This window comes from Canis aureus, chromosome 3, assembly GCF_053574225.1.
Source record: "Canis aureus isolate CA01 chromosome 3, VMU_Caureus_v.1.0, whole genome shotgun sequence".
NCBI classification, from domain to species: domain Eukaryota; kingdom Metazoa; phylum Chordata; class Mammalia; order Carnivora; family Canidae; genus Canis; species Canis aureus.
The window spans coordinates 37,342,062-37,366,425 of record NC_135613.1 but is presented as its reverse complement, the minus strand read 5'-3'; the positions used below and the strand labels follow the sequence as shown (position 1 = coordinate 37,366,425).

Here is a 24,364-nt window from a genome sequence, read left to right as displayed (position 1 = left end):
ATTTATTGAATGCTTAGCACATGCCAGATCCATATTTTGCTAATTTGACCTTCACAATGCCTATGAGGTAGGTCCCAGTTTTCAATGAAGTGGGAGCTCAAATAGGTTAAGTAAGGTAACAAAAGTCAGGAAGAAGCAGCCTTAGCACTCAAAGACCAATCTGATGTGGACAGGTTGGCCTAGAGTGTGAGCACTAACCACTGTGCCATCCAAAGAACTGGCAAAGGGGGTAGGTATACTGTTTTAAGTTGAGTTGTTTCTCTTCTCCTCCAAAATAATATGTTGAAGTCCTAAGCATCAGTAATTCAGGATGTGACTTTATTTGGAGGTAGTGTCTTTACAGGGTAATTGAATTAAAATGAAGTCATTAAGGAGGGTCCTAATTCAACATGACCCATGTCCTTATAAAAGGGAATATTTGAGGGCACCTGGGTGTCTCAGTCAGTTAAGCATCTGCCTTCAACTCAGGTCATGATGCCTTCAACTCAGGTCATGGGATAGGACTCCACATTGGGCTCTCTGCCCCTCTTCCCTGCTTTCTCTCTCTCTTTCTCTCAAATAAATAAATAAAATCCTTTTTTAAAAAAGGGAAATATTTGAATATACAGAAACACAGGGAAAAATTGGGAGAGACCCAGGGAAAAATTATCATCTGCCAGGCAAGGAGAGAGGTCTGGAACAGACCCCTTCCCTCACAGTGCTCAGAAGGAACCAACACTTCCAACACCCTAATTTCAGACTTCTAATTTCAAGAACTATAAAACAATACATTTTTGTTATTTAAGCTACCGACTTGGTGATACTTTGTTATGATAAACCTAGCAAACTAATGCCTCTTCTGAATCCTTTTTTCTGGGTGAGGCAGCAGAAGAGAAAGAGAATAAGGTGATTTGCTCAATCTGTTAAGTGAGGTTGCTGAGATTTGCCTCCTATTCGCTATTCTAACCCTGCACGTGGATTGCTAGAAAAAGAAAGCTCTTTGGGGCTGGAATTGATCATTGCTTTGTCCACAACTGTGTCCCCCGCTTTTATATCAGTGTCTGACATATAAATCATTACTTGTTGAATGAATGAATGAATGAATGAATGAATGCCCTTTCTACCAATTTATCCAGAGCTTGACAACTAGATGATTTTTAAGTCACATCACATTGGAACAAGAATTCCAACTCATAGCAATTATCACAACCAAGTATTTTTTTTTACTTTGTATCTAATATACTTTACACAGCCAGATACAATTATGAACAAGTTTTCAAACAAACTCCTTAGAAATCTTGTTTCATATACTATGAGGTATAAAAATCCAAAGTTCTAATTCTTACTTGTATTTGGAAACATTGACTCACCTACTTTCCTTCCACTCTGGTTTCTGCCCATGTAGCATTGTCATTATATGTCTTTCTGTCTTCCCTGTCAACCACTCCTTGGTTTTCCTTTACTGGTTCTTCTTCATTTTTTCAAATTCTAAACTCTGGCATGCTCCAGATTCTGCTTTGCTGTCTCGATTCACTCCTTTGGTAGCTTCATCCTGTTTCATGGTTTTAAATACTCTCTCTGTGCTGACAATACCCAAATGTATATCACCTACCTAAACATCTATATTGAGCTCCAGACCTGTATATCCAGTAACTTGCTTAGCATTCCTTCTTGGATGTCTAATACACATCTCAAGGTCAATATATTCAAAATAAAACCTGATTTCTACCCTCATCTCAAGGAAAATACTGTTTTACCTACAGTCTTCTCTGTCTTAATAAATGGCAACCTTCTCTTTCCTGTGCTTAGGCTGAAAACCTTGAGTCTTGACCTCTCTTCTTCTCTCATACCTAATATCTAGTCATTCAGCTAATCTCATTGGCATTACTTAAAGTATTTGGAATCTGGCCATGGCCACTTATTATCTACTGCTACTGCCATCTTCTTTGCCTGGATTACTGTAACAACTTCTTAGCTGTTCTCTCTGTATTCACCCATGTCCCCATGCAGTCTCTTCTCCACACATTTTCCTGGGACATCCTACTAAAATGCAACTCAAGTCACATAGTCCTCTACCCAAAATCATCCAACAATACTATGGGATTTAGTCCCCACTAACTCTTAGACTTCATTTCTTCCTTCATGGATCACATTTACTTTGATTAACATTGACTGTGATCAGGTTTGCAAAGAAACTAGTGTCTAGTGCACCCACAATTTTGGGGAGGGAGTACTGTGATTATAATCTTTTGAATAACCAAGCTCTTCTCCACATTCACTGTGCTAATACTTCCCAAACTCTTTCCAGGCCCACCTCTGAGATATGGTTAACTAGACATGTTGCTTCACTTCTTATTAAAATAGTCATTTCATTTGCATATGATTTTCTCATTATTATATCATTAGCAAAAGGAGTAGCCAACCTAGAGTGGTACAAGTGCCTCTTATCTATTTTGGTCAAACTTCATCTAAATGAGGAATACTTCATTCTTAAGTTGCAAGAAAATAAATAAGCTGCAATATCTTTCTTATCCTATTTGTTCTTCTGAAATTCTTGATGTACTGGATATATTCCCTCAACTAAGTCCCCTCTTGACCCTTTACACTCTCATTTCCTGCCCTGGGAGACTGACCTGTGTGAAATGCATGGGGAGGGGGGCTCTCATGCCCTAAGGCTTCTGGGTGAAGAGGGAAGGGAAGAGGGCGAGGTCAAGGTTTTGTTTGTTTGTTTTGATTCTGTCCCTGGAAGGTCACCTTTGATTGTGTCCCAGATGTCATTAATCCTTTCAAGGGGGCTGTACTACAGAATTCCTTCTATAAATTTAGAGTTCTGGCAATGGCCCTCTGTCACCTCTTACTTTGCTGCTGGGAGTATTAGCCTCCAGTATTACCAATTCTGGGCAACTGCCCCATCTTTTAGGGTTCTCTTCCCTTCCCTAGACCTTTATAATTAGTTCCTCCTTCAGCTATTCTCATTTGAGCGTGTCACCAGACAGGAATGAGCGTGTCATTCCTGAGGCCCTGACAGAAATGCTTGGTGATCTATAAATGTTCTCTCATCTTACTACATTTTATCTGTAGTAAGTAGATCTCATATATTACCTTCCTTTGACACAAGAGATGATTTTTCTAATCAATACTACTCAACTGAGTAGTAGAAAGTCTATCTTGCCCTCGGAGGGTGCAATTCTGAAGCCAAACTAACCTATCTTGTAATCTTGAATTAGATAGTAGCCAAGTGCCTTCACTTCCTGACATTTCATTTTCTACCAGATCTTGTCCATTTTTGAATGGTATTTATATGATTGATATAGATTGATGCATAGGAGGCGCATTGCAAATACTGATTCATATTCTTTCCCCTTCACCTTGATGCGTTTGTTTTTTTAGCTTTTTTTTTTCCTGTTTCATTTTGATTAATGCAATACCTTAAACTTCAGTGGAGCTTGTGGAGTAGCACAGTATGTAATTTGCAGTCAGATAATTTCCTCATCAGTGGGAGTTGCTCTGGTGCTAATTTGGGCTGTATCCTCTATTTCAGTTCTTTGTCTCATTTATAAAGAGCATAGTGTATTGTTCCAACTTCCACACTTTTCTTTAAGAGATTGTACATCGTGACTGAAAGTGAGACTAGAAAATCCATTCCACCCTCAGAGTCGTCAGTTGGAGGGCATGTCTACAAAAGGGCACCATTTTGGGAAAAATCTAAATGTACCAATTTCTGAATAAAGAGTCTTTCTCTGATTTTTGGTATAGCCTTGATTTGCACTCACTAGAAATAACATGGAAAGAACTGGGTGAAGTCAGTTTAACTGAGGTTCTTGATTCACCTCAGCTACCTGACCTTCTGGCCTGGATTCCAGTTCCTGACAAGCAATGTCACTGGGCCTGTTTAGAGAGAGATAGATGAAGTGACACAAGAGAGATTAAATCAGGAGGAGAAAACCAGCCCCAAGCCTCAAGATATATAGTACATCACAGAGGACAGTGGAACACTGAATGCCAGAGTTCAAGATGGAGGTGGAAATAGAACAAATTGTGTATCCTAAGGTAAAGAACGTAAAGAATTATCTTCAAACATAAAGAATTATCTTCAAACATAAAGAAGACAGTGGCAAAATAAAGGTATAGATATAAGCCAAGGTCTATCCAGAAACAAATTATATGAACACAGTCACTGAGCCTCTCTAAGGAGTGTCTCCACATGCTCCCACCAAGTTAAAGAACAAAGCTGAAAGTGGGACCTTTGCCTCTTTGAGCCCTAGGACTCATTTCAGTTAATAGGAGATAACCCTCCCTGCCTTGTTTGTCAGCCAGGACTGTTGTAAAGATAAAATAATAGGTAAAAAAAAAATTTGATAAACCTCAAAGCACCACACAAAAGCAAGGATCCAGCAGACATTTTACCATGTAGAGCTGAAATCTTCTCTAAGAGGTCACATGCCTGGTCAGTTGGAGTCAGACCAATCCTGAACTCCATCTCTATGAGGGATACATGAATCCAGAAAGAACCTATACTCAAAGGAATGTAAGCAAAAAAAAAAAAAAAAAAAAAAAAGGAATGTAAACAAAAAAGCAAACTGCAGGAAGGTTGGTATGTGTCTAGGCTTTCAGAATGAAGGAAAGGTCTCCAAACACTAACCACCCCTGCTCCATGTAGACTCTCTAATGCCTATGGTTCAACCTCACTTGGCTTCTATCATAGCCCAATGTTCTACTTGAGGCTAAAACATGGTCACTGCAATTCCTGGGCACGCCCAGTTCCTAGCATCCCCACCCAAAAGGAAGGGGCCCTCTTCCCTTAGTTCCATTTCAAAAAATCCTGAGAGCTTGAGTCACATGCTCATTCTAGGACTCAGACAAGGTTTTTTTTTTTTAAGATTTTATTTATTGATTCATGAGAAACACAGAGAGAGGCAGAGACATAGGCAGAGGGAGAAGCAGGCTCCCTTCAGGGGAGCCTGGATGTGGGACGCGATCCCAGAACCCTGGGATCATGACCTGAACCAAAGGTAGACCCCCAGCCACTGAGCCACCCAGGTGCCCCCAGGCAAGTTCTATGACTGGTACTTCTGCATGCATTGGATCAAGAAAGAAGCTGTTCCTCAACTATTCCTGGAAACCAAGACAGGGGATGCTGAAAGGACAGAGCTCATAGTGAACATCTAGTTGATACTACATCCTGTACATTAGGTTTTAAACACTAAGATATATGGGCTGTTTAATATGGGCTCCCCTCCCCCCCCGGAAGTGCATTAAGAACAGTATTAATAGCGAATTAGTCACAGTCCTGGCAGGGTACATAGTATAGTCAAAAGGGTGATCTGAGGAGGCTTTAGCAAAGGGAGTTTTTACCGGTGTGGGAAGAGTTAAGAAGAAACGAAAAGGGATAGTGAAATATCCAAACCAAAGGGAAAGCATTTCTGTTCTTTGATCTGAATGGGAAGGGGTCAAGGGATGGCTACCTGAATGCTCTGAGACCAATAGCTGTAGAGGAATACTGGTAGGCAGGGGCTATAGCCTTCAGTACAGGGACTCAGCCTCTGCAACTGGCAGACCAATAAGGAAAGAACTGGGGTATAGTGGCCTTTCTTTCCTTCTGCCTGCTGTTTCATGCTGTGCCTCTCAATGGCCAGTCCCAACTAGATACCAGGAGTCAAGGTGCCCAGCTTGATGCAGTCCTTAGCAGTGAGATTCTCAGGTGGAAAGGGATCGAGAGATGATTTGGAGGGGCAAAAGGAGGATAGCCAGCACAAAGTTCCATTTGGTTCAAAAGCAAGGTCTAGTTAGAGTCTACTTTGTAAAATGGGATGGTTTAAAAGCAAGACAAGATTTTAGGACTAGCAAGGGCCGTAGGCTCACTCAAACCAAAAGTCACAACCTTGTTTATATGTAGCCTCCAGATTGGCTTTGCATGGCTGGCATAGCTTTAAAGCCAAAAACCAAAGCTAAGCAAACAATAAACCAGAACCCTCAATTCTTAACATTAACATCTTTAATTTCTAGTTCCCCACAGTCATCATCATTCCCTGTCCTCTAATATCTGCCACTGTATACATGAATATATGTAGTATATACAAACACATGTATATATACATACACTTCACTTGATGACCTGTAATTAGAAAAGTAAAACTTCTTCATTTCAGAGTAAAAAAGAAAACAAGAACTGGGTGGGCCCTTTCTAGAAACTTATTTGCCTATAGCTGCACAGCCTTGACGGGAATTGTGTCTGCACACAGAATTAGAAATGTATAAATAGGAGGGATCCATTAAAAAAAAGTTATTAGTCTTCATAAGGTGGGAGCCACCTTCACACACAGGAGCAGTTCTCATTTGAAGCAAGGATTATGCAAAGATTCTACTTGTTTCCTATGGCCCAAGGAGGTGGAATTAGAACAATGGGGAAAAGTGATTATGGTCAGCGCAAGCTTGCAGAGGGCTCTTCAAAATGGACTGGGCTGCCTCTCTTCATCCTGAGTTCCATCTGTGCAGATGGCCATTAGCAGAAAGTGAACCAGCCCTTAGTGAAGATGTTTTGGACTCTGTCTATTGACCCCTCCTCCTACTCTGTGAATTGAGCTAATGCTGAATTGAATTGGAATGAGAGGAATATGTCTTCTTGGTTCTTTTTCCTAAATTATCTTTAATTTTCTTCCAGTCTTTTTTAGTGGCCTATGGGTAGGGAGGCTTTATTTCACCCTCAGTTCAGAATCTCTAGCCTTCTTCCCATCAAGAATCTAGAAGCCAGGGTCTTGTCTTTGCCTTTACCCATTCCTCTTTAATCACCCTCTTCCCCACTCAGAACAGTCTCTGCTCTGTCCCCCATACAGGTCAGGCTCATTTCTACCTCCACATATATCCTCATGGTGTGTGTGGTTAGTTAGGATATTGATTTGGCTGTAATAACAGAAATCAAACAGCAGTGACTTAATGAGAAGGAAGATGTATTGCTCTCTCATAAAATCAGAGCTGCTGGGCTGTCCAGATGGGCATATTAGTTGTTTTCAAAAACCCAGTTTCTCTGTCCTGTTGCTTCCACACCTTCATTGTCTGCATGAACAAAGATAACTCTTCTCTACATCACACCCGTCCAGTTCTCACAACCAAGGAAGAAGGCATACAGAACAAGCAAATTTGTCACAAGAAGTAAGCCACAACAATGCCTTTTGTCATGCCTCATCATTCTTTTTTTTTTTTTAATTGGAGTTCAATTTGCCAACATATAGCATAACACCAGTGCTCATCCCATCAAGTGCCCCCCTCAGTGCCCATCACCCAGTCACCCCCCCTCCGCCCACCTCCCCTTCCACCACCCCTTGTCGTTTCCCAGAGTTAGGAGTCTCTCATGTTCTGTCTCCCTTTCTGATATTTCCCACTCATTTTTCCCCTTTATTCCCATTCACTATTTTTTATATTCCCCAAATGAATGAGACCATATAATGTTTGTCCTTCTCCGATTGACTTATTTCACTCAGCATAATACCCTCCAGTTCCATCCACGTTGAAGCAAATGGTGGGTATTTGTCGTTTCTAGTGGCTGAGTAATATTCCATTGTATACATATGCCACAGCTTCTTTATCCATTCATCTTTCAATGGACACCGAGGCTCCTTCCACAGTTTGGCAATTGTGGACATTGCTGCTATAAACATCGGGGTGCAGGTGTCCCAGCGTCTCACTGCATCTGTATCTTTGGGGTAAATCCCCAGCAGTGCAATAGCTGGGTCATAATGCCCCATCCTTCTTAAGTTACTCATTTGGTCTTGCTGAGTAACAAAGAAGACTGGAAGTAGGTGGACACCTACATTCCCAGTTAAATAGGGGAGGAGGAGGAGGTGTATTGGTAAAAAAGAAGAAGGAATAAATGGATTCCTGTAATGTATTTAGGATGTATTTTCTAACCAGAATGGCTTCCTTTTGCCTTCTATGAAATCAAAGCTGATCATCTTTCAAATAACAGTTTAAATCTGTCTCTTCTTAAAGTTTTCCCAAGAAAACCATCTTTCAAGACTACCTTCATCATTCTAAGAAGACCTGGCAGATTGTCATGCCTATACCTACAGGGTACATAAGAGCTGGTTCAAATGCAACTCCCCCCACCCCCACCCCTGACCCACTTTGCTATTGTCACCAGTTTGAGAAAGGAACGGAATGATTCTACAAGCTAACATTTACTGGTTATCTACCAAGGACTAGGTGCTGTGCTAACTGCATTATGAGCATTACCTCATTTGATCATTGCAATTGACCCATGAATTAGGTTCTGTTATTCAGTTGCCAGATGAAGAAACTAATACTCTATGAAGTCACTTTCCCAAAGCTCTCCAGCTAGGAAGTGCCAAATTTATCATTTAAACATAAAACCTCTGGCTCTAAGCTTTATTGCAACTTTTCTGTAAAAAGCTTTATAATAGAGAAACTTCACAGATCTGAAACAAGTGGGCAATTCAGTGTTGATACATTGCTCAGACTAGTAATTTGAAAAAGATACTCAAGGCAGAAAAAAATCTAATAAGCTTATTCATTGTTCTAATTTCATTTTCCAGGTATTTCCAAGTGTATGTTTTCTTGTGAATCAGTTTCCTCCTTCTCTGTGATATGTTTTAAGGAAGTAATACTGAGGACTTATTTCTCTCCATTTTTGTCCTTCCATGATTCTTTCCATGATTTTCTCTTGGGAGAAAAGGAGCAGATTGAAAACTGTGGTTATGTATGTAACCATTAAAATAGATGCTCTGCCTATAAAAGTGAACTTGTGCCAGGGTCTAATAAATTCCATGATAATATGCCAGCTCCCCAGTCTGCAGGGGGAATTTCAATAATTCTCCTGATCAGAGTAGCATAATTCCAAGCCTCTCTATTTTCTAGTTCCTTAACCTAGCAAAGCTGAAGACCTCAACTACATTTAATTCAACATTCTTGAATACCACAAGTACCATTCTTGAGTGCCTGGTTATTAACTAGGAATTGCAGATCAGAAGTGAAGAAAATTCTGCTCTTGCCCTCTGGGTGCTGAGAGTCTACTGCAGAAGGACAAAACAGGGAAAACAAATAACTGTAGCGCTGATTTGCCCAACAGGTGACACGTGTAGGTGTCATTGGCTTAAAGGAGAAGGGCTTGACTCTGGGTTGAAATGAGGAGGGGAGGTAATATCTGAGCTCAGTTTTGAAACATAAGAACAGGTCAGATGCAGGAGAGAACATTCCAGGGAACAGGAACAGAATATGCAAAGATGAGGGAGCAAGAAACACATCGTATGTTTTGGAAATCGTCAGTGGATCAATAATTTCACAGTATAAATTGATTGTGTCAATTTATGAACTTGCTTCGGTGGGTGATGAGTTGGAATGAAGGGTTTTAAGCCGGAAAATCAAATGTCACATTTATGTTTTAGAAATACTTTGACATTGCCACGGGGGCCTGGGGGAAATCAGGGACACCTATTAGAAAACATTCACAATGATCAAAGGTGAGGAGCAATGAAATACAAGGTGTGTGATGTTTGGCAAGTGAGGCTAAAGAGTGGATATGGGAAAACAGCCAGCATTGACTGAGGATCTACTATGTGGCAGGCCTACTGCTGTTATTTGGTATAGTAACTTCTTCCACATTCTCCAAGGAGGTAGGTACTATTGTTTTCCTCATTTTGTAGATGAGGACACTTAGGTATAGGACCCAGTTAAGAAATAGCAGAACCAGAACTTGAACCCCCACAGCCTTCCCACTTAAGCACTGAAGGAATGCTTTAATTTTATTTTCTTCTTAAAATATTGGACTTCTTAAATTTTTCTTGGAAGGGCATAAGATAAGCCGTCTGGGAGTAGATTAGAAAGACGATGAACAGAACATCGCTGCACTTGACCAGCTTGATAATCTTGAAAGCATGATAATCTATGTCTCCATCTGTGAAATGGAGGTAATCATACCCACTTCATAGGATTTTTCTGTGGGGGTAAGGGACGGTATGCATACAGTGACTATCATAGTGCCTGAAATGTAGAAAGCAGTGCTCAAATACTCATTTGTTTTTCCTTCCTTTCCCATGGAGAATGTTGGCACTTTCGCAACTTCTATTAAAGTTCTTTATAAAAAGAAATGAAAATTCTTAGAGTGCTAAAGATAAATGAACTACAGCTACCTGTAACAACACAGATGAATTTTGGAGACTAATGTTGGGTGGAAAAAGCAATTCTCGGAAGACTATGTATGTGTGGTTCCATTTTTATAAGGCACAAAAACAACCAAGTCTGAAGAATGTATTATTTAGGGATATGTGCATACGTGGTAGATTATTTCTTATAAAGAAAAGGATTGCTTTCCATAATCTTAAGGATGCTAATTGCTGCTAGAAGGGAATGCAGGGAGACAGGATAAGGAGGGGCACATTGTCCGTGCAATGGTAAACACAGTGGTGTGTTTGTGGTGAGCACATGGATGTTCATTTTATTAGTAGTAGTAGTCATCTTTTGTAGGTATTAAATATCATGCATATCATATTTAAATAGATACAGGGAAAGGGTATCCAGGGAAGCTTCAGGCCTGGCTTGATTCAGGACCCAAGCAAGAACCCAAGTCTTTATCTCTTGGTTCTGCTTCCTCTAGGTTAACAGCTTCCTTAATCTGGACAGGGTGGTTCTTCTGGCAACTCTGGACTCATGTCATTTTAGTACTCAGTACAGTGAAAAAGAGAAAGTGTCTGCTTCCCTATCAACTCAGGTTAAAGACTCAGCACTGAATCTCATCCTCCCTGATCAATCTGGTGGGTCATGCTCAGTGGTGGAAACAATCTCAAGCCTAAGGTTTGCATTGATTGATTTAGTGTCGGTTACATGCTGGACCAATGTGATTTGGGCTGGAGTCAAGCTGGCTCAAGGGACACTGGTTAAGAATGAGGGAAATGCAGGCTCTCCAAAGCCAAATCAGGATGTTAATGATACACTAAGGAGTGGATGTCAATGTTAAAAACAGCCAATGCTCACAGGAACCATTTAAAATACCTTGTATTAAAAAAAAAAGTATATCTTATATTTTCATGATTACACAGCAATGCAGTTTACTATTGGCATTTTTTAAATTTTAGAAAATCACAAAGGCAAAGATAAAAGTCACTAGCTATCTTAGAACTCTAAGAAAACCAGTGTTGACATTTGGACCTATCTCCTTCCAGTCTTTTCTCAATTTGTTTTGTGGCATTGGCAATTATAGATTGTAAATTCAACTTTATCTTCACCTCATAAATACATCATTAGTGTTTTCACAGGCTACTAAAACTTTTGGTGACTATTTCATTCATTTCAGTTTTTATTCATTAGCCATAATTGAGCCCCTGTTTAATTCCAGGTGCTTTATTAAATGTTTGAAATACTGAAATGATTGTCACAGTTCTTGTCTTCAAGCTAAAATCATAGTTGACTACTGAGTAGTCATGGGAAAAATATGTATATATAAACATTATCATGAGAGTGTAGCATATGGAGCAGGGCCCCCTTAGAGACTCAGTCCCTGAGGAAGTATAGGATTTCGGCAAGCTTGGGAGGAAGGTGAGAGGGAGAGGTTGTAAAGTAGTGGAGGATTGGGCAAAAAGGAGGGTATAATCAAGGACATAGAGGTGAAAGCACCATGCTATGTCATGAGCCCAAAGTCCAAAACAAAGCAAAGAGGTAAAGCTGGAGATGAAGAAGTTGAAAGGCCTTGGAATCCCGGCAAGAGAAGCTGGACTTTTCAAAGAAAGGCCATAGCTTATCTAGTTAGACAATGTGGTCTGTGCTCCTGCTTGGGACACACCACTATCTGAACTGCCTTCCCTGTAGGCCCTCTGAGGTCCATCAGAGTCTTACACAGTCTTTAACGCAAAATATGAGCTGCCCCATCCATAAAACCTTCTTCACCTGGCTAAGGGGAAGCCAGTTCCCTCTACCTCCACAGGCATTGACCTCTCCCTCTTCTGCCCTCTCAGGCAATTTGAAGGTGGGTATGTTTGGCTTGCATGTGGTAGGTTGTTGTGTGCACACCTCTACATTGTCCTCACTAGACAGAAAGCATGCTGAGGGTCTTGTTTGATACTTCTTTGTGTTTTATGCTGTATCTGATGCATAGAATATGAGTTGGTTAAACATTATGGAATTGAATTGTATACCAAGAATTTTCAACCAAGACAAATTTTTTCCCATCAAAACATTTGGTAGGGTTGGTAAAATTTGTGGTTATCATAACTGGTGGGACATCTACCAAGTGGAACAGGGATGCTGCCCTACAATGCACGAGATAACCCCCACAACAAAAATTATTCAGCCTGAAATATCAATAGTTCTGAGATTGAGAAACCCTAAAATATACTGAGTGAAGTATAGGGTTATTGTCCAGAGTGCCCAATTTTCCGGTCTTGGCTTTGCAGATATTTCTCTAGGTGACTTTGGGCTTGTGTACTCTCTCTCTGGGTCTCAGGGCCATCATCTGCAGGACATCTAGTATGAAGATCATATGGTTTGGAATTAGATAAAGCTGGACTCAAATTTTCACTCAACTGTCTACCACCTGTGAGGTTCTGAGCAAGTTATTCTTTGCGCCTCTGTCTCCTTCTTCTTAAACAGGGACTCTGGTGTCTACTTTGGAAAAGTATAAGGAATTGAGATAATTTATATAAAGCAGGACCCATTGCACTTGAATTCACAGAAGAAGCTTAATAGTCAGCATTGTAATGACACTACTACCATTACTATTCATAGAATAAGGGGTTTGGGAATGGACTCAAAGGTCTTTTCCAGCTCTAATAATCTAAGACTCCTTGGTTTCTTTTCTCTTCCTATAAATGCCAAACATTTTCACTCAGATGGAATAAGGGTGGTAGGCAGGCATCAGGTGGGGTCCCAGCAAGTAACATATGGCACACTCAAACTAGGAAAGTTTATCAAAGAGATTATTATAAAGGTGTGAGTAGGTTTAAGGAAAACAACAAGGGGTAATGCAGGACCCTGGGCTATATATGCCCCCTAGATCTGGAAGCATAAGGAGGAGAGTAACCACAACCCAAAGAAAGTAGCTCTGGGGAGAGGACCCCCTAATAGGAGTGCAGCGTAACTTTTGCACAGAGCCAGGGAATAAATTCCAGACTTCATCTTCTTCTTTCACCTCCATCTCTTGCTGGTGCCTCCCACTGAATTCTACAGGAAGTCCAAGGGCAAAAAGCCTGTTGATGCAGCCTTTATGTCAATTTCCCAGGACATAGTTCCTGCTAAGATCTGTGAGAGAGAGCAGATCTGAAGGGGCAAAGAAAATGTCAATTATGGTATAATCTTAGAGTTTGTGGAATAACAACTGTCTGAGATTTTAGACACATAGCCTGCTATCATAGTCAACATGTTAGTACTGCAACTCTTCACAAGGGAGAGAGAGCACTACTTGTAGTTATCTCCCCCACCCAGAGTACAGACTTAGGCAGAAACACAATTTAGTTCTGATAAAGGCTTTTATGTCTCCTTTGAGTAATATGTGCCTCAAGGAAGAAAAAGATGCAGGGAAGCTCCATGCTGGGAGGTGGAAAACAATGGAAGGCTGCTTTGGGAAGTACCATGAGTTTGTGGGACCCTGATATCTGGGTCCCAGTTCTGGCTCTATCACTTGCCAGCTTTGTGATCTCTGGGACTCACTTTATTTACCTGTAAACTGGAGTAGCAATCTCCAACCTGCTTTGTGGATTAGAAGTACCTAAAAGAATGCAGCTCAGTCTTTGGCACCTTGTAAGGCTCATGAACACCAGATTTCATTTATTTAACACTTATCTAATGAGCAGTTGCCAGGTGCCAGTATTGTGCTGGGATCTGGAGTAAAATCATGACTAGGTAAGGCCCAAACTCTAAGGAATCACACTCCAGAATAAGACTGTTTCTTTGGGGATTGATAGGTGGGATTTGATGATTGCATAAACACCTTGAAGTTGAATGCAGACGTTTGTATGTAGGTAAACATGTTCATGCATTTTCCTAGAAAGATTTCATTAGATTCTCCAAGTTAAGAATCATAGAGGGAAAACTTTTAGAGGAGGGTTCCTAGCAAAATGCAGTTAGTACAACAGCAGTAAAAACAAACAAAAAAACAGGGGGTATTTAGTGTACAGAAAATACAACTAGAGGGTAACTTCATCCTCATTTCTCTATGGCCCTGCCTGGAAATTTGGGCTAGAGGATAATAGCTGCAGGCTGGAGATATTATTTCCATATAATTAATAACTTTACAATAATCAGAGATATCAGAAAGTTGTTGGGGGGGGTGCACCTCGGTGGCTCAGTCAGTTAAGCATCTGCCTTTGGTTCAGGTCACAATCACAAGGTCTGGGATTGAACCCTGTATTGGGCTCCCTGCTTGGTGGGGAGCCTGCTTCTCCTTCTCCCTCCTGCTAATGTATGTGCTTTCTCTCTCTCTCTTTCTCAAATAAATAAAATATTTAAAAAAAAGAAAGTTGTTTGGGAGAGACAGATACATTCAAGAAGATGCTGTAAGATTGCTAATAGGGCTTTCTATATAGGAGTAAGTAGCTACAAAGTCTTTTTCAACTCTGATGTCTCAGTAACTCAGCAGGATGGAGTGTAAAGGTGGTGGTGCCCACAGTAGAGAGCTAGAAGGTGCATGTTTGTATGTGTCTGTGCTTGCTCTGCCTTCTCTGTGTAGAGGCATGGTTACATGATTAAGTGAGATATTTTAACAACCTGGAGAGTAGAGCAATGGATCCCTGGCCAGGTAGGTACAGGGAGATGGATGAGATAGCACATTTTTTAGTGTCTTGCCAAGCTCCTAAGTGTGTCCACATGGAAAGCTGTTTCCATGAAGTTGATGTTATTAGACACTCTCAAGCCAACTTTCTAACCTTAACTCTGACAAAGGCTCCTATAAGAAGCATGGTAGCTGTTTTTCTTAGAGGTCTCTGAGTTCCAAAAGCTAGGTCAATGATAAGTAATATCTTTAAAACATCTTTACAGAAGAAATCCCAAATCACAGGGAGCATTATTGACTTATTCATCTATCTGATACTTATGGCACATATTGTGTGCCAGAAACTATACTGAGCATTAGAGATAAAGGTGTGGATAAGGCACAGGAATCAAGATGATATTTGTTGAATGAAAGGCACTTAATAATCATTATCAGATTTAATGAGGATACCAATCCTGCAAGATGGATATCATCTTCGTCTTATATTTATAGGAAACAGGTCAGCAACTTGTCTAAGGTTTTGAAGCTGTTGAATGTTGGACTTCAGATTTGAATTCAAGATGGAATCACTCCAAAGCCTGTGTTTTTTTCCTAATATCAAAGTCTCTGCCATAAAGGTGCCTACAGCATCTATGGGGCACATACGCACATAAAGAAACATTGCAGACCTGTGTGTAGTGTAGTAACATGGGGCAGTAGGGGATGGGCTGAGTGAGTGCTAAAGAGCCAGCCAGTTCCAGGAGACTTGTTTAGGAATTGGCATTTGAGCTGAACTTCTGCATAGATACAGAAAGGCTGGGGTCCCAGGAGTAGAGAAGGAGATTCCTAGGCCCAGGCAGCAGGGTACCAGATAAGACATATGAAAGGCCATCTTGGTTTAAGGAAAGATAAAGTCAGTACAGTGCACATGGAAATGGCTGTGGGATCTGAGCTGGTAGAGGCAGTTGAGAAGAGATTATGAAGAACTTTGAGTCTCTTGGCTTGCAGTATGGGTTTTAATCTGAGTCCATAAGAAATGTGTGAAGGTGACCAGCATTTGTCTGACATGGCCGATTTGTGTTTTAGAGAGAACTGCTTCCTGTGTCTCCAAGGACAATGATGGGCACTAGAGCCCAGCATTATTCACATCTCTCTCCATCCTCTCCTCAGGCAGGAGTAGGCTGGGTCCCAAATGGCATATTCTTCCTGCAGTAGGACCCTCAATGGCCCTTTCTCCTATTCTGCATGTCTCCCTATAAATCAGGAGAAAATGCCTTGGGCCCATGCATGGCTCTGTTACCATAAATCTCGGATATGAATGTGGTGGATTTAGGTAATTACATAATATAAAACTGTTCTTGCCTTTCTCAAGTCTAAAGAATTGTTATCTGTGTATCTCCTTCTGCAATTTATGGCCTTTCTGGACGAGGGGGAGCATTCTCACAGCCACTGCCTATAAATTATGTGCTTTTCCCATAATTCCCACTGGTGAATATTCCTGATGGTAAATGACTATTATTTCTCTTTCTATAGGCTGTACTCATATATACATAATAAATATAGGCATGTTGGATGATGAGGTCCAATTTATCATGACTCCTTATTTAGAGGGCAGGGCTAATGGAGGGGGGCTGGCAGAGGCAGGGTTTCTGCTTCTCTGAATAGGTTCTTTCAATAGAATGGGGCCTTTCCAATAGGGCCTCAGGAACCCTTTGCTCTTGAAAACACACCAGCCCATTGCAAGGTAGTTCAGCTATAACAGCTCAAATAACAATTGCTTGTGTTGATCTTTACTGTGTAGTTGGGTTTATCATCGTTTCTTCAGTCTTAAACACAGAATTATTTCTTAAAATGAAGACAATGTCTTATAACTCAGTATCTCCAGCTCTTGTTTCAGTTCTATGTAGGTATTGTGGAAGGAGTGTAACTTTCTTTTCGACAGGAAAAAGATTTTCATTTTTGTCTCTGATCAGCCCTTTACTCACTCTGTGACCTCTGGAAAGTTACTACATAGCTCTAAAAGACCATCTCCTTATCTTTATAGTGAGGATAGCAATAATCTTTGGCTTTAGATTGTTATAAGGATTAACTGTGATAATGTATGTCAGAGTGCCTTGCACAGTGCCTGATAGTGTAGAGATGCCCAATAAATGTTTATGAATGAGTGCATAAACCAATGGGCCATAACTGCAATCTATCTATAGCTTAATACATAACAAATTACTTTAGAGCACAGCTAAGTCCAAAGTACAATGATTCCAGCAAGATAGAACTTTCTCACTTAACAAGACCATTTAAGATAGGTCTGTTTCTCTGTTCTATGTCATATAAGGCCATCATTCCTTCTCCCTGTGGCTCAACCTTTCCTCAGGGCAATATGCTTTTCTGAATGGTCAAAGTTGTTTCATCAGTACCACATCCACAGGGAAAAAGAAAGAGGAAGTGGAAGGCACAAACAGATTTTTTAAAAGAATGGGATCTGGAAGATGCACACATCATTTCCACTACTGGAACACCGTCTCATGACCATACTGAGCTGCAACATAGCTGGGCACTATTGTCCTCTGTTGGGTGGTCATATGCCCAGATGAAACTTGGGAGATCATATTAGTAAATACAGAAAAATGAGTATGAGGGTAATTAACTTTCTCTGTCTCATTTGGAGGGCTTTAACTCAATGTGAAGACAAAGTGCTACCTTATATAGTTAGTTGAAGTTTCAAATGCATCTGCCTTATCCTCTCACTAGATTAAAAGCTTCTTGAAGGAGTTTGGATCTTACTTACTCCTCCTTAGGTATCCTCCTGTGCTTTGCACAAGATCTGACCCATTGCAGCTGCACAGTGTTTGTTGACTGACCAACTAATTGATTATAGTGTGCCCTGAGGTTGATGCTAAGTCGGCCCACAGCCTGGCTTGTGAGAAATGATGCAACAGATATCTCCTGCTTTCCTGCCATCCTTTCCCTGGCTTCCTGTGCAGTTGGTGTCATGGAGCAGGCCCTGCAGTTCCCATCATATGTACTTCCCAACTGCCCTTTCCTCTTGGGAAAAGGAGGGTGCTAGGGCCCTGGCTGCAGGCATAGCTTTTGACTAGCAGATTCAGCGGACATGAGACCCACACATAATATTGCCCACAAGCAAAGATGTGTTCTTGTTCAGGTGGCCCTAAAATAAGGGCTAGCTGACTGTATCCAGAGAACATTCTGGGGCTCGAGCTGTGACTTGAGCTAAGCAGAATTAATCAACTCCTCCTGTTGTGGAAATCCTATTGCACATGATGCTGTGGATTTAGAGTTAGAAATGTTTGGGCTCCACTTCTCATTGGCTGTGTAACTCTGGGCAGGGCACAGGACCTTTCTGACTTCCAGCCGCTTCTTGTGCAGTAGGGATAAAAGCATTTTGCATGCCTACCTCCCCCCGTGGTTGGAAGATGGGAAGTACTCCCTTATTGAACATGTCACATTGCTGCTGAGGTGTCTATTCTCAAATCTGTTTTCTCTTTTGCCTTGGGTGCTTCTTGGAGGGCAGGGGCAATTTCTTAGGACAGCAAGAAGCATTTGATGAATGCTCAGAGCAAGGTTTCAAATACATGTGAGATATAGTTGCAATCAGGACTGGTTCCAGACAGTATACATCAGTAGGATCACACTGGCGCTTATGATATTGTGTGAGCCTTCCATTCTCAAGGCTGGTGATTTATCCGAGGCCTCCTGTCTTCTTTGGAATAACCTGCCCATAGGGCTTTGTATTTCACTATGTAGTTGCCTTTGTGATCTTCCAAAATGTGCCCATTTCCTAGATAAGAAAATCTAGACTCCAGTTGATCAAATAACTATCCTAAGGTCACACTTGAGGAAAGATATGAAGTCAGAAATTAAAAGCAGGTCTTTCAACAGTTGAACCCATCCTTTTCTTTTTATATCATTCTTTAACACTATATTCTACCCACTGCAAAAATTGAGGTCTGTTTTAAGTTTCCTGCTCTACCTGCCAAGTCAAACAGGATTAGTACCCAGCATTTCCAGTGGCCATGGACAGCCTAACACAGCACCTGCCGAGGGGAGTTTTTTACACAATCATTTTGTGTCTGTGTGGTGATCCTGTGATTCACCTTTATTGCCCTTGGTAATGTTACTTAACCACTTTGGGACATACTTTCCTCATCTGTAAAATGGGAATAGTAACTACTTCATTAAAAATATTAATGAAGGTAATCCAGCATTTAGTTGGTATTGAATTAAATGTTCATCCTTTCCAACATTGACTATAGATACTCACCACCCTGGCAGTAACACCCATTCACTTGATAATCATCTCCAATGAAGACAGACACCACTAAACAATCAATGTCATACTTTACATTTCTTGAGCACTAGTTCATGAATTGTAGTGGATATTTTAGTTGTTATCTCAATTAATCCTCACAAGAACTCCATGATGCATATATTGAGACTGCTATACCCATTTTACAGATGCAGAAAGCGAGTCTTAGCAAGATAACACAATTTACCCAGATGTAGCACGGTTAGGATGTGATCAAGTCAGAAGTCAAATGCAGGTCCCTCTGACTCCAGAAGAAATGCTCCATTATAACCATGCACCCCCTGCCTCCTAAGCAAGACTAGCTGTGCTGTGACAAGTGCCCAGCTGCCTCACTAATTAGCCTCTGTGTCAGACGATAGTCAGCACAGGGCCTGAAGCTGGCGGCAGGAGATGTATATCTCAATTAGGCTTCAAGTTAACTTCCAGAGACGGAAGGAAGGTTGAATCTCAGAAGTTGCTAAGTGAATGAAATTGAAACAGCCAGAAATGACTTGCCTTAGGGGAAACAGACTCATGGCTTCCTGGGTCACAGAAATTTTGTTTCCTCTCTCTGGCAGAGTGCTGAGCCAACAAAAGTCATACACTGCCGTACAGTTTGCTCAGGTAAAAACTTTAAAGAGGGTTGGCAATTTGAGCCAAATGCAGAGAGAAGGATCTATGACATGACAGCTTCTGTCTCTGAGTGACCATGCAGCAGTGAGGCAATGTGGTGCCATGTCTGCTCTGAGCATAGGTCCCAGAGTTAGACCAAAATAGGTTCAGATCCTGGCCCCTGATCATGCACTGGTTTTGAGCAAGTCAGATTCTTCAACTATGGAAAATGGCATGTGATACTGACTCAGCAGACTTGTAGAGAAGATTTAATTAGATCAGGAAAGTGCTAGGCACTTAGCACATAGTAACCATTCAATATATGCTAGTTATTGGGGGTTTATGTCTGTAAAGAGCCATAAAGAAGTGTCCCTAGAACATAGGCATATTATATCAGCTATACTTATTATCTCAGTGTTTTGACAATTTCAGAATGCAGCTTCTCTTACTGTTAACCCTCTAGTTCAGTACACACCCAAAAATAATACAACTAGAAATATAGCTCCCCAAAATACTTTGTGGCTCATAGATGTTTTGCTTAAATTATTTTCAGATATCCCCAAGTCTTCTAAAAACCCACTTTCATGGTAAGATAATGCAAAATGGCTAAAATTAAAAAGATCGATAACCATGAATGTTGGCAAGGGTGTAGAGCTACTACTGCTCCCATATATCATTGGCAGAGTGCAAAATTGTATATCCACACTGGAAAAGGGCTTGTGAGTATCTTGTAGAATTGAACACACACCTAATCTATGATCCAGTGGATCTGCAACTTGCCACCTATCAAAGAAAAGGAAAGCACATACCCATGAAAGACTTTTATCAGAATATTCACAGTAGATGTGTTCATTCTAGTCCTGGAAATAGCCAATTGTCCATTTATAAGAAATAGGCAATCAAATGGTGGCATAGGTATACAAATGACTACTGACCAGCAATAAAAATGAACAATTTACTGATACACACAATACTATGGGTGAGTGTCAAAAACCTTGCTGAGTAAAAGAAGCCTTACACAAAAAAAAGTACATATTGTTTGATCCCATTTATATGAAGTTCTAGAACAGGCAAAACCTGTAATGGGGGAAAAAAAGAAAAGTGGTTGTCTCTGGAGTCTGAATGGGAATGGACTTCTTTCTAGTGGGCAATGGCAGGGTTTCATATCTCAATAAGGGCTTTCCTTAGACAAGCACATGCATTTGTCAAAACTCAGCATGAAAGTTCACATAAGATTTGTGCCTTGCACTGTATCTAACCTTTACCTCCAAAGAAAACAAATAACAAATGTTAAACAAAAGAAACAAATGTTGAACTCTAGTTAATGATATTCATGCTAAAGTATTTAGGGAGAAAATGCACAGATGTCTTCAGTTTAATTTAAAATGCATGGAAAAATAAGATGAGCTGATGAATGGTAACAGAGATGGATAGATAGGCATGTGATAAAATAAGTAGAAAAAATGTTAAGTGGATGGTGGGTATATAGGTATTCATTATAGAATTTTCTGTATGTTTGAAAGTTTGCATCATGACAGGGAAAAAGAAAAAAAAAACTTCTTTAACAGATACTAGTCTTTTCAAATAAAGAGATAATTCTAATGGCCAGATTGGAAGTCTAAATCAAATGTATCATATTAAGGAATGTACCTTCAAGTTTGTTGTTAAATTTTAAGTTGATAAGCCTGACTTGCAGGCCATTGAGGATCAGAATAAAATGTGATTTACTAAAGGAATTGAATGACAGCTTATGGTTTGCATTCATTGCCACTGGATAATTTTTTTAAGACTTTATTTTTTAGAGTCGTTTTAGGTTCAGAGCAAAATCAAACGGAAGGTACAGAGATTTCTCATCTCTCCCCTGTCTGCACACTTGCATAGCCTGCCCTATTATCAATATTCCCCACCAGAGTGGTGCACTTACTAAACTGATAAATGTATGTTGACCCGTCATTGTCACCCTAAATTGGTAGTGTACACTAGGGTTCACTCTCAGTCTTGTATATTCTGTGGCTTTGAGTAAATGTATATGACATATATCCACCATTACGATATCATACAGAATACTTTCACCTCACTAGAGAATTCTTGCTACCTCTTTGCTCCTGTTGAATGAGGAGGTGACTCTAGTAGCCATGTGTGGTTCCTTTGAACCTCATGAGTGTGATTCAATTCCCTATAGGTAGAGCCAACGAGGAAGACTGAGGCCAGACCTCTCATCTCACAGGGTAGCTAGCTATCTTCTATCCCCACACCTCAGACTCCTCAGGAGAGATCTCTGTGGAGCTGTGGAAAGGTACCTTCTTTATGCAAATGAAGAGAGTAAGTAAGGTCTTCATGTACAGGAAGGGAACTGCCCTGTGCATAGTACTTAGCTGAACTTGATTTAACCATCCCACTTTGGTCATCATTGACTACATTTCACAGATGAGGAGACTGAAGATCAGAGAGGTTCATTCATTTGTCTGTACTCATATAAGTCAGGAATGGCAGGAGTAGGGACTTGAATTCAACCTGTCTAGCTTCCAAGTTTGTGACCTCCTACCACTTAAAGTTGCTGGAAAGGGAGATGTCTTCTGAGGGACATAGGATCCAGAATGCATTTTCTCTGAGAAACTAAATTATCAAAAGTAGTTGGGTACAATAGAAATTGTATCTTTTATACCTGTACTTTTTTACAATTTGGGGCAAAGTAGGCTTCTCTCAGCTTGCTTGGGAACCTAACTCCTACACATGACATGATATTGAGGAGAGTTGATGTCCCAAGATTTCAGCCCATGACTTACAGGCTTTTGAGACAAGCTTTCCATGAGCTAGAAGCTATCTGTATTAGTTATAGTTGATTCTTATATATGGCTTTGCTATTTAAAAAGTACCTTTATATCTGTTTTCTTGTGGGAGCCCCATTGCCATTCTGCAACACAGAAAAAACAAGGATAGGATCATTATCTCCATCTGATGAGTGCCAGGGAGATCAGGAAAGAGATCCAGAAGTTTGCCACATACTAGGTGAGGGACAGAGCCAATTTGAGAATCCAAGCCCCAGGACACCCAGTTCAGTATGGCTCACACCTCACCCGCTTTTTATGCCAGTTTGGCTGCCTGCCTGTGGGCCCAGGCTAATTTACATGTGAAATCTTGCAAGTTCTTGGTAGGTGACCAGTATATAATGTGTAACTAATGAGATAAAGTACAATTTCACTTTTGTTACCAAGGAGGGGGAACTCTCGAGGGGATCATAATAATCGGGCCTTTCTCAGCGGAACTCAGAGAGTTTTATGGGCACAGAGAAACAATCCATCCTCACAATGGACCAGTGTGCCTGGGAACTCCCATTGTCCTCGCCATTCTGTGGAGGAGGAAAGAACATTAAGAGATTTGGCCCAGGGTCACCAGCACCCAGGCCGTCAATCATACCATCTCAGTGACAGAGCAAGGAGTGGAACTGTGACTCCCGTGTAACCATCCATGAGAACATGCTCCAGCTATCACATTGTGTAATGTATTTTTAAATACCCCAAAGAGCTCTTGTCAAGAAGCAGAAATGGACATTCCATACAACAGTGTTGAGACTCATCAGCAAGCCACATGTCCAAGGTCAAAAGGAAACCAGGGTAGGCCCTAGAGAAACCTCAGACCTCTTTATATCATCAGCCTATGAACATATGTATTTTTTATCTGTGAAGGAACATGCCTTTGCTTAAGATATCTAATCAAGCCTGCCATTAACTTGCTTTGTGTCTTTGGGTGAGTCACTTTACATCTTTGGGCCTCTGTTTACTCCTCTGGAAAATGACAGCTGGAGCAGATGACATATATTCTTTAGAACCTTAAGAAAAGAAGAACCTTACCTGGAGAAATTGAGAGCATTTTTTTCTAGTCTGAATCTCTCTGAGAGCAAGGACTGTGTTCTGTTCTCTCTGGCCCCAATGTCTAGCCCAGTTCCTGACACATAAATATGGCTTGATGAATGTTGAGTGAGTGAATAAAAATGGCACAGCCCCTTTGCTTAGGATGAGCAATGTTATCATAAATTCTGTACATCGCTTGCATGTATTTCAAGTGTGACCCATTTCATGCTGGAAATGCTGGTTGTTAATCATCCTAGAGGCCTGTCAGAATGTAATCGCTGGCTCCAAGATGTTCTCATGACACAGAAGGCCAAGTCTTTCTGTTACTGCAGAGGTCTGAATAAGAGCTGATGGGCAAAGTTAGAGAGTGAGAGAGGAACTCAACTCAAGGCATACTTTTCTAATTGTGACATGTGCTAAAGGGTTAATTTTTAGAGCCAGGAGTAAAGGATCTTGATGAGAGACCATATGGCCACTAGACACTAGAAGAAAACCAGAGCCTCCTTTCACACCCATGGTTTTGTGTTTATCAGCCTGCTCTTCATATGGGAGGTGCATAGGTATTTGTCTTAGAAGATATGGCTTTGAATTCTTTCCCAAAACTTACTCATCATGGGACCCTAAGTAAGTCTAATACATTAATACAACTTATGATGACGATGAAAACTAGCACTTAAGAGGCCATAGATATCAAGTGCTTCACGGACTTTTGTTTCCTTTACATTAAGTTGTTTGATCTGTTTGAAGAAGGACCAATAATTGGTATCCATTAGGTAAGTAAACTGAGGCATGGAGAGAATTTAGGTATGTCACCCCAGGCCTTCTAGTGAGAAGGTGACAGATCCAGCAATTCATTCTCCAGACTCCGAAGTGGGAGTTCTCTGTCAGTAAAACTCTGTCCTTGTTATTAAGACTATAAAATTGGCATTG

General features: G+C 40.7%; 1 protein-coding gene across 20 annotated transcripts in view; it reads left to right on the top strand.

The window, feature by feature from the left end:
- The window catches only part of DAB1 (DAB adaptor protein 1), a 1,166,965-nt gene that overhangs the window by 319,404 nt on the left and 823,197 nt on the right, over nt 1–24,364 (top strand). The window contains exon 1 of one of the 20 annotated variants that reach the window (XM_077891943.1): nt 22,927–23,197. The exons of the other annotated variants lie outside the window; for them this stretch is intronic. The gene's annotated coding sequence lies outside the window, so the exon portion shown is untranslated. Of the gene's footprint in view, nt 1–22,926; nt 23,198–24,364 lie in introns of those variants that run through there. 20 annotated transcript variants of the gene reach the window in all.